The sequence below is a fragment of the Monodon monoceros genome, unplaced genomic scaffold (assembly GCF_005190385.1).
Source record: "Monodon monoceros isolate NGI ecotype Baffin Bay Population unplaced genomic scaffold, NGI_Narwhal_1 Super_Scaffold_8, whole genome shotgun sequence".
NCBI lineage: Eukaryota > Metazoa > Chordata > Mammalia > Artiodactyla > Monodontidae > Monodon > Monodon monoceros.
In genome coordinates this window covers 10,626,393-10,636,530 of record NW_021703785.1, presented here as the reverse complement: position 1 = coordinate 10,636,530, position 10,138 = coordinate 10,626,393, and positions in this window count along the sequence as shown.

Here is a 10,138-nt window from a genome sequence, read left to right as displayed (position 1 = left end):
AGAAAATCTAATACAACCAAAACATTAAAATTAATGAGAATTCAGAAAAATTATAGGTTATAGGGTAAATATAAAAAAGACTGACAGCATTCCCATATGCCAACAACAAATTGAAAATGCAATTTAAAAAATACCATATGAAATGACCAAAAACCTAAGGGGCCTTGGAATATATCTAACAAAAGATGTTGAGGATCTTTATGGAGAAAATTATAAAAGTGTATGTATTATATAGATATAACATGCTCATGAATGGGAGACTCAATTTTGTAAAGATGTAATTTCTTCCTGTGTCAGTTCATGCATTCAGTGCAGTTCTATTATAAATCCTAATAGTTGTATATGTGTATGTGTGTGTGTAATTTGATAGGTGAATGTTAAAACTCAAATGCAAGAGTAAAATGTCAAGAATTGCCAAGATAATTTTGAAAAATAGTGAGAGATTTATCCAGCCAAATATCAAGATTCAGTATAAAGTTTTAGTAATCATAGTAGTGTGACATTGGCACAAGGTTATAAGCATAGACCAGTGGAACAGAAGACAGTCACGTGTCTATGATAACTTGGTATATAACAGAGGTGATTATAAATCAGTGGGATGGAATATTCAATAAACAGTGCAGAAACAACTGGCCAATCTCATATAAAAATATAAATCTTTATCTCACCTATACACAAACCACATTTCAGTATTAAAGCCTGTATTTGAAAAGCAAAACTTAAAAATACTCTCCTGTATTTTTTTCCAAAAATTTTTATGATCTCAAGAGGGACTTTTTATACTCGACACAAAGAAAAATCAGCCTAAAATAATTACTGTTTGTTTGTCATCTAAGAAATCCTTCTTAGACATATTTGGCATATTTGGCCAAGTATCTGTAAAAAAAAAAAAAATACCCCAAATGCAGCAGCTAATAAGACAGAAATTAATTTCTCTTTGATGTGATAGTTCAGAGTAGGTAGATAGGCTTTGCTCCATGAAACCCTCACAGAGACCCAGACTAGTTGGGTAGCTTTGTCATCCTCAACATATAGCTTGCAAGGTTGCTCTGGATTTTTTAAATAAATAAATAAATAAATAAATTTATGGCTGCGTTGGGTCTTCGCTGCTGCGTGCGGGCTTTCTCTAGTTGGGGCAAGTGGGGGCTACTCTTCGTTGCGGTGCACGGGCTTCTCATCGCGGTGCCTTCTCTTTTTGTGGAGCATGGGCTCTAGGCACGCGGGCATCAGTAATTGTGGCTTGCGGGCTCCAGAGCGCAGGCTCAGTAGTTGTGGTGCACGGGCTTAGTTGCTCCGCAGCATGTGGGATCTTCCAGAACCAGGGTTTGAACCCGTGTCCCCTGCATTGGCAGGCAGATTCTGAAGTTGCTCTGGATTTTAACTTTAACATGACAGTGTGAAGGAAGGTGAAGAGACAGTGATCAAACACACGTCCATTATTTTAAGGCTTATACCCAGAAGCAGCACACATTACTTACACGTACATTCCAGTGTTGGCAACTTAATCACCAAGCTGCAAGGGAGGCTGGGAAATATAGCTTAGCTGAGTAGACATCTCTAGCTCCCACCATTATTGTGGGAGAGAGAGAATGGAATTTGGTAGACAGCTAGCAATCTCTGCAATAGCTACATTAAAATTAGCAATTTCTCGGGGACTTCCCTGGTGGTGCAGGAAAAGAATAGGAGAGAACAGGAAAGAATAGGAAACTAGAATGGTTAATGATGTTTATGCTTGGTAGTAATCAGGGAAATGCAAATTAAAACAACAGGGAGATACTAATATTTCATGTTCATCAGATTGGTAAATTAATATATTTGATAGCCCAAGTTATTGGAGAACATATGGGGAAGTTGGACCTCTTACTCATTGTTGACGGGAATATAAATTGGAATAACCTCTGAAGTTTTCAAAGACATTTGGAAATACTTAAAATAACAGCAGCTGCTGGTTGCTGGCTGCTTACCACAATGCCATTATCTGTTTTTCCCTTCTTCTTAGAAATAGAAACCCTAATTTTTAGTTGGGTCCATGGACTGCATTTCTCATCCTCTCTTGCAGGTAGATGTGGCCATGTGACTAAGTTCTAGCTAAGTTCTGGTACAAAAATGTCTGCTCTAAAGAAATTTTTACATATCTATGCAAGGAGACATATTCAAGGATTTCAGTACATCACTATTTATATCAATAATAGCAAATACAGGAAATAATCTGTCACTCAACAGGAAAATGAGGACATAAATTGTGGTATATTCATACAGTGGGCCACTATACAGCATTTAAAATGAATGAACTGCATCTATATGATCTACATGGATCTCAGACATATATATGAAAAAAGTAGGTTTCAGAATGATACATGCAGTGTATTATTTATATAAATTTCTAAAACATAAAACAGTAGTGAACATGTAAAAGCAAAAAACAAGCATGAGAAGAATACACACTAACTTTAAGATAGTGGTTATCAAACTTATGGTTACCGGGGGGATTGGGATTGACATATGTACACTACTATATATAAAATATGTAACTAATAAGGACCTACTGTATAGCGCAGGGAACTCTTCTCAATATTCTGAAATGACCTATATGGGGAAAGAATTTTAAAAAGAGTGGATATATGTATATGCATAACTGATTCACTTTGCGGTACAGCAGAAACTAACACAACATCTTAAATCAACTATACTCCAAAAAAAAAAAAAGATAGTGGTTATCTCTGTGGAGGTAAAGAGGGCACAGGTAAGGTAAGACTTCAGTTGTGGAGACTTCCCTGGTGGTCCAGTGGTTAAGACTCTGTGCTTCCAATGCAGGGGGCATGGGTTCGATCCCTGGTCGGGGATCCTGCATGCGACGTGACCAAAAAATCTGTAACATTCTTTCCTTTTTTAAAAAAAGTTGATATGAATCAAATATGGCAAAATAGTAATATCTTTAGGTATCATTTAATTTTCTGATATTTTCTATATGTTTGAAATAACTTACAATTAAAAGGTTTTAAAATATTAGAGAAATACAATAATTGTAAACTGTTATGATCTTGAAATGTATTTTATAGGAAGATTCAAAAATCACAAACATAGAAAACAAACTTATGGTTACCAAAGGGGAAAGGGAGGGGGGAGGAATAAATTAGGAATTTGGGATTAACAGATACACGACTATATATAAAATAGATAAACAAGGACATACCGTATAGCACAGGGGACTATATTCAATATTTTGTAATAACCTATAAGGTTATAAATAATATATATAATCTCTGAATCACTTTGCTATACAGCTGAAACTAACGCAGCATTGTAAATCAACTATACTTCAATAAAAAAAAGAGTGCTTAACAGCTAACTTAGAGTGAAAAAGTAGAAGAGTGCAAGATAAAGTTGATGAGACAAAAGATGAAAGAATGATCACTAATTGAAATAGAATTCAGAAGGAGCTGTGGGTTTTGGAGGAGAAGATGAAGCATTCAGCTTAGGGCTATTAAAATTCATATTTTAGTTCTTTGGGAATATCCTAGTGGAGATATCAAGAAGGCAACTGGAAGTACACATCTGCTAAGGAGGCAGGTCACAGACTTCAAAGTCACTTTATGGCCATTGACATCACAGGAGTGGATGAGATGCTTGCTGCAGCTTGTTAGGGATCATGCCCTCCTTTTCTGGTCTCAGTGCCTGGTGGCCAACATTCAGTAGACTCTAAGTAGTAAAAATAGGCCCAAATGCAAAGGCTAACATAGGCTCACTCCCAAGAACAACAAAAAGCTTTTTTTAAAATTTATACATAGGTATATAACTTTATCAAAACAATTTTTAAAATCCCACAACTATATAAACATTCTTTGGAAAACTTAAACTTGAAAGCAACATAGTATAAAAAGTAAACACAATATATATATATATGTTTTTGCGGTACATGGGCCTCTCACTGCTGTGGCCTCTCCCGCTGCGGAGCGCAGGCCCCACACGCGCAGGCTCAGCGGCCATGGCTCACGGGCCCAGCCGCTCCGTGGCATGTGGGATCCTCCTGGACCAGGGCTCGAACCCGTGTCCCCTGCATCGGCAGGCGGACTCTCAACCACTGCGCCACCAGGGAAGCCTGCAGCTTCCATTTTTTAAGACCACTGCGCCACCAGGGAAGCCTGAAGCTTCCATTTTTTAAGACGCTTACATTTCCATCCTAATAAGTAGTAACTCAGTTACATGTTGTTGCCTCATTGTGACCCAGAAATGGTTCTTAATTCATTTTCATTAAGAGAAAGGATGTCTTAAACAACAAGGTCCTAATGTATAGCACAGGGAACTATATTCAATATCCTGTGATAAACGTAATGGAAAATAATGTAAAGAAAAGAATGTAAAAAATAATTTAGAAAATAAAAAGAAAGCTCAAAAATTAAAAAACAAGAGAAAAAATGTCTTGCTATAAATACAGGGATAGATTTCTCAAAAATAAAATTCAAAAGAATACACTTGGGATAAAAAACGTACTCATGTGATACTTTGTAATTCTCTCAGCAAATTTATGGATTTTTAAATTCTTTTATTTTAACGAATTTAAGTAAAGCAGTAAAGCATTGCTAAAAATTGTGTTAGATTACTTGGAATTTTCTTTTGCCATCTTCTGTGTATTTCTCACACTGGAATTTTCTTCCATTTGAAGTATCTATGCAGAAATAAGAAAGGTAAACAAGTCAACCACTACACTTGACCCTTGAGATTAGGAGACAGTCTTATTGGATTATTGATATACTAAAACAGGCCACGCTGAAATCTTTTGAATATGGAAACATATATGAGGAAAACTTTAAACATTAAGTAAAAATAAATTCAAATAATAAAGACTTAAGCAGGACAATAAATACCATAAGCAATGTAAAAAGACAAAAGATCAAGTGGGAAAAATATTTGTAATTCATATTACAAAGAAGTAAGATCCATAAAATATAAAGAGTTCTTAGGAAAAAAATCTAAAAACAAAGTAACAACCCAGGAGAAAAATGTAGAAAATACTTTATTATTTTCATTAAAAAAAATTTTATCGAAGTATAGTTGATTTACAATGTTGTTTTAATTTCTGCTGTACAGCAAAGTGACTCAGTTACACATATATATATATATTCATTTTTATGTTCTTTTCCATTATGGTTCATCCCAGGACATTGGATGTAGTTCCCTGTGCTATACAGTAGGACCTTGTCCATCCATTCTATATGTAATAGTTTGTATCTACTAACCCCAAACTCCCAGTCCATCCCTCCTTTCCATCCCTTGGCAACCACAAGTCTGTTCTCTATGTCTGTGAGTCTGTTTCTGCTTCGTTGATAGGTAGAAAATATTTTAACAGATAGTTTCAGCAAAAGAAATCTTTTAAATCAGCCTCACTGGAGAATTAAAACTCTACTGAGATAAATCATTTCTCACCTATTATATGGGCAAAAATTCAAAAATTTGATATAATATTTTGTTGGAGAGATAGTGGAAAAATAGGCACATTGCTGGTAGAAGTACAAAAATGTACGAACTTTATGGAGAGGATTTGATAATATATAGAAAATTTACATTGTATCTACCTTTTGTATTAGTTTCTGATTGCTACTGTAACAAAATACAATATCTTGTGTAACAAAATATCACAAACTTAGTGGCTTAAAATAACCCAGATGTATTATTTTACAATTCTGGAGGTCATAAATGTAAAATGGGTCTGTAGGGCTACGTTCTTCCTGGAGACTCTAGGGGAGTATTTGTTTCCCTGTCCTTTTCTAGTCTCTGGAGGCCATCTACATTTCTGGGTTCATGGTCCTTTCCTCCATCTTCAAAGGCAGTAGTGTAGCAGCTTCTCTCCTCTCTGACCTGGCTCCCTCTTATGAGGACCCCTGTGATTACATCCACTCACCCATAATTTGGGGTGAAAGTAAGGAGGTCCTTAACTTAGTCATATTTATAGAGTTCCTTTTGAATGTAAGGTAGTAGTTTCCTGGGGTTAGGATGTCCACATCTTTGGGGGGCCCCTGTTCTGTCTACCACACCCTTTGACCTAGCATTTCCACTTCTAGGAATCTATCCTACAGATAACATCTGCGTGTATTAGGATATCATTGCTCATAATAAATAGCCAAAGATTGGAAACAATGCAAGTGTCTGGTAATAGGGGACTGGTTTAATAAACAATGGGGTATCTACAAAATACAATACAGTGAAGCTGTAAAAGAGCATGAGGAAGATCTCATTGTATTGGTATGTATAGAGACCTCTAGGGTATATTGAAAAGCGAAAAAAGAAAGGAGCTGAAAAGTTTATATATTATTCTACCTTTTTTATAAGGGAGAAAATACGTTTTGCTTATGTCATAAATAAATGCTGGATTGAAGCATAGAAAATGAGTATGAGGGGGACTGGAGAAGTAGCTGAGACTTCTCAGTGAATTTTTTTGTTTTTTGAACCAGGAAAATATGTAGTAAAAATAAGAACTCATGAACTAGACAGCTTTTTTTTCTAGACAAATGTTTATAAGGCTTAACTTTAAGGAGGCTGTGAGCCACTGGCCTGCCACCAAAGTGCCTGAAGTTTCTAATTTGAGTTCTTGACCTCAACTAAGGGGTTATGTTCAGTGGTTCCTAGATAAAATGTAAATGTGTAACCTGCTAATGCAGATAATTATCCATTTATAATTTAATATACTTGAGAATCTAAAGTTTTGTTCATTAGTTTCATGGAATACTCAGGAAAGTTCTGTTGGAAGCTGGGAGGTTGGGCAATGTCACAATCATGGGCCACAATATGTTCTAGGAGTGGGTCCTTGGGCAACTAAGGAGCCACATGAAAGCACTTGACTGCTTGGGGCTTGGTGTTAGGGTGAAAGATCTCAAATGCAAGCTTTATCTAAGAGATACTTTTACCTATGAGTTAGTTTTTGGTTTAGCCCTGTCTGGAAAACCATGCTTTTATCTTTTGTTTTCCCCTAATCTTTAAAAATTTTTAAAATTTTATTGAAGTGTAGTTGATTTACAATGTTGTGTTAATTTCTGTTGTACAGCAAAGTGATTCAGTTATACATATATATATATATTCTTTTTCATATTCCTTTCCATTGTGGTTTATTACAGGATATTGAATATAGTTCCCTATGCTATACAGTAGGAGGACCTTGTTTATCCATTCTATATATGATAGTTTACATCTGCTAATCCCAAACTCCCAATCCATCCCTCCTCCAACCTCCCTCCCCCTTGGCAACCACAAGTCTGTTCTCTATGTCGGTGAGTCTGTTTCGTAGATAAGTTCATTTGTGTTGTATCTTAGATTCCACATATAAGTGATATCATATGGTATTTGTCTTTCTCTTTCTTATTTACTTCATTTAGTATGATAATCTCTGGGTCCATCCATGTTGATGCAAATGGCATTATTTCATTCTTTTTTATGGCTGAGTAGTATTCCATTGTTTATATGTACCAACTCTTTTTTTTTTTTAATATCTTTATTGGAGTATAATTGCTTTACAATGGTGTGTTAGTTTCTGCTTTATAACAAAGTGAATCAGGTATACATATACATATATCTCCATATCTCCTCCCTCTTGTGTCTCCCTCCCACCCTCCCTATCCCACCCCTCTAGGTGGTCACAAAGCACTGAGCTGATCTCCCTGTGCCATGTGGCTGCTTCCCACTAGCTATCTATTTTACATTTGGTAGTATATATAAGTCCATGCCACTCTCTCACTTCGTCCCAGCTTACCCTTTCCCCTCCCCGTGTCCTCAAGTCCATTCTCTATGTCTGCATCTTTATTCCTGTCTTGCCCCTAAGCTCTTTGTAACCTTTTTTTTTTTTTAAATTCCATATATATGTGTTAGCATACCGTATTTTCACTCTTTCTGACTTATCTCACTCTGTATGACAGACTCTAGGTCCATCCACCTCACTACAAATAACTCAATTTCGTTTCTTTTTATGGTTGAGTAATATTCCATTGTATATATGTGCCACATCTTCTTTGTCCATTCATCTGTTGATGGACACTTAGGTTGCTTCCATGTCCTGGCTATTGTAAATAGAGCTGCAATGAACATTGTGGTACGTGTGTACCACATCTTCTTTATGCATTCATCTGTCGATGGTTGTTTCCGTGTCTTGGCTACTGTGAATAGTGCTGCTATGAACATAGGGGTGTGTGTATCTTTTTTTTTTTTTTTTTTTTTGCAGTACGTGGGCCTCTCACTGTTGTGGCCTCTCCCGTTGCGGAGCACAGGCTCTGGACGCACAGGCTCAGCGGCCATGGCTCACGGGCCCAGCCACTCCGCAGCATGTGGGATCTTCCTGGACCGGGGCACGAACCCGTGTCCCCTGCATCGGCAGGCGGACTCTCAACCACTGCGCCACCAGGGAAGCCCTGTGTATCTTTTTGAATTATAGTTTTGTCTGGATATATGCCCAGGAGTGGGATTACTGAATCATATGGTAATTCTATTTTTAGTTTTCTGGGGAACCTTTATACTGTTTTCCATAGTGGCTGCACTAATTTACATTCCCACCAACAGTGTAGGAGGGTTCCCTTTTCTCCACACCCTCTCCAGCATTTGTTATTTGTAGACTGTTTAGTGATGGCCATTCTGACTGGTGTGAGGTGGTACCTCATTGTAGTTTTGATTTGCATTTCTCTGATAATTAGCAACACTGAGCATCTTTTTATGTGCCTATTGGCCATCTGTATGTCTTCTTTGGAGAAGTACCTATTTAAGTCTTCTGCCCATTTTTTGACTGGGTTGTTTGTTTTCCCCCAATCTTTTATATTGAAAAATTTCAAACATATTTGGCTGTACTGTGTGACATCATGAAATTTCACTCCTAAAGTGTCAGCATGAACCTGCTAAGAATGAGGATATTCTCCAGTATAAATATATTACCGTTATTACAACTTAGGTACCATCTGATATCCAGTTAATATTCAGATTTCTCTAATTGTTTCAACAAATGTCTTTTATAGCTTTAAAAAAAGATATAGTGAAAGATCCCACATTGTTATGTCTCTTTAGTTATCATTTTTTACATCTAGAGTAGTCCCTCACTTTTAATTTTCTTTTTATTACATTAAGTTTTTAAACAGTCCAGGCTACTTTTCTTATAGTATGTCCCACATTCTGTGTTTATCTGCTTGTTTCCTCATGGTGTCACTTAACCTGTTCTATCGCTTTTCTTTTCTATAAACTTGATGTAAGTCTAGAGGCTTGATTAGATTTAGGTTAAATATATAATGTCCGCTTGTCCCATTATTAGTGATGCGACATTTGGTCACTTGGTTAAGGTGGTGATTGCCAGTTCTATCATTTTCGCCGTTGTTGTTACAAGTAATCTGTGGAGTGATGCTTCAGCACTGTGCAAATATTCCTTCACCCATTGAGTAAGCATACATTTAACTGCCTTATCTGGCTTGCCCTGATGTGGAGTTGTTTCATATTCATAGGCTCAAGATCAGAAGACACCTCCATCTAGATCAGTGGTCCTCAACGGATCTAGAGTTGATTTTGCCCTCAGGGGACATTTGTCAGTGTCTGGAGATATTTTTGGTTGTCATAATTGGAAGGGGTACGTGCTACTGGCAACAAGTGGGTAGAGGCCAAGGATGCTGCTGTGCACCCTACAATGCACAGGAAAGCGCCCACAAAGAATTTCTGGTCCAGAATGTGAATAATTTCACTGTTAAGAAACTTTGATTTAGATGTATAATTAAGCGTCTCTCTCATACACAGTTCATTGACCTTTTTGGAGATGCCAGTAAAGTTTTAGAGCCTATCTTCAGCAATGGTAGAAACCAAGCAGATGTTAGATTCCATCAGATTTTTGCCGTGTTTCAAACCAGGCAGATTTTTCTACCCACCTGTTCTGTCTTTCCATTTCTGTTTAGGTGTCTTCTCTAGAAGGATTTAAATTGCTTTCCTCTACTCTCAAGAAACTAATAAAATGAGGATGAAAAAACCCCTAGAATTAATACACTGAAGCATTTTTGTCTGCTTTTGTGTTTCCTAGAAGATTTTGGAATGTCATCGTAAAAGCCCCAGGGCCAGGGAAGAGAAAATGGAGAAAGAGAAATATCAAGTTAAGAATTCACTGTTACAGAAATGGCCCAGAGAGAGTAGC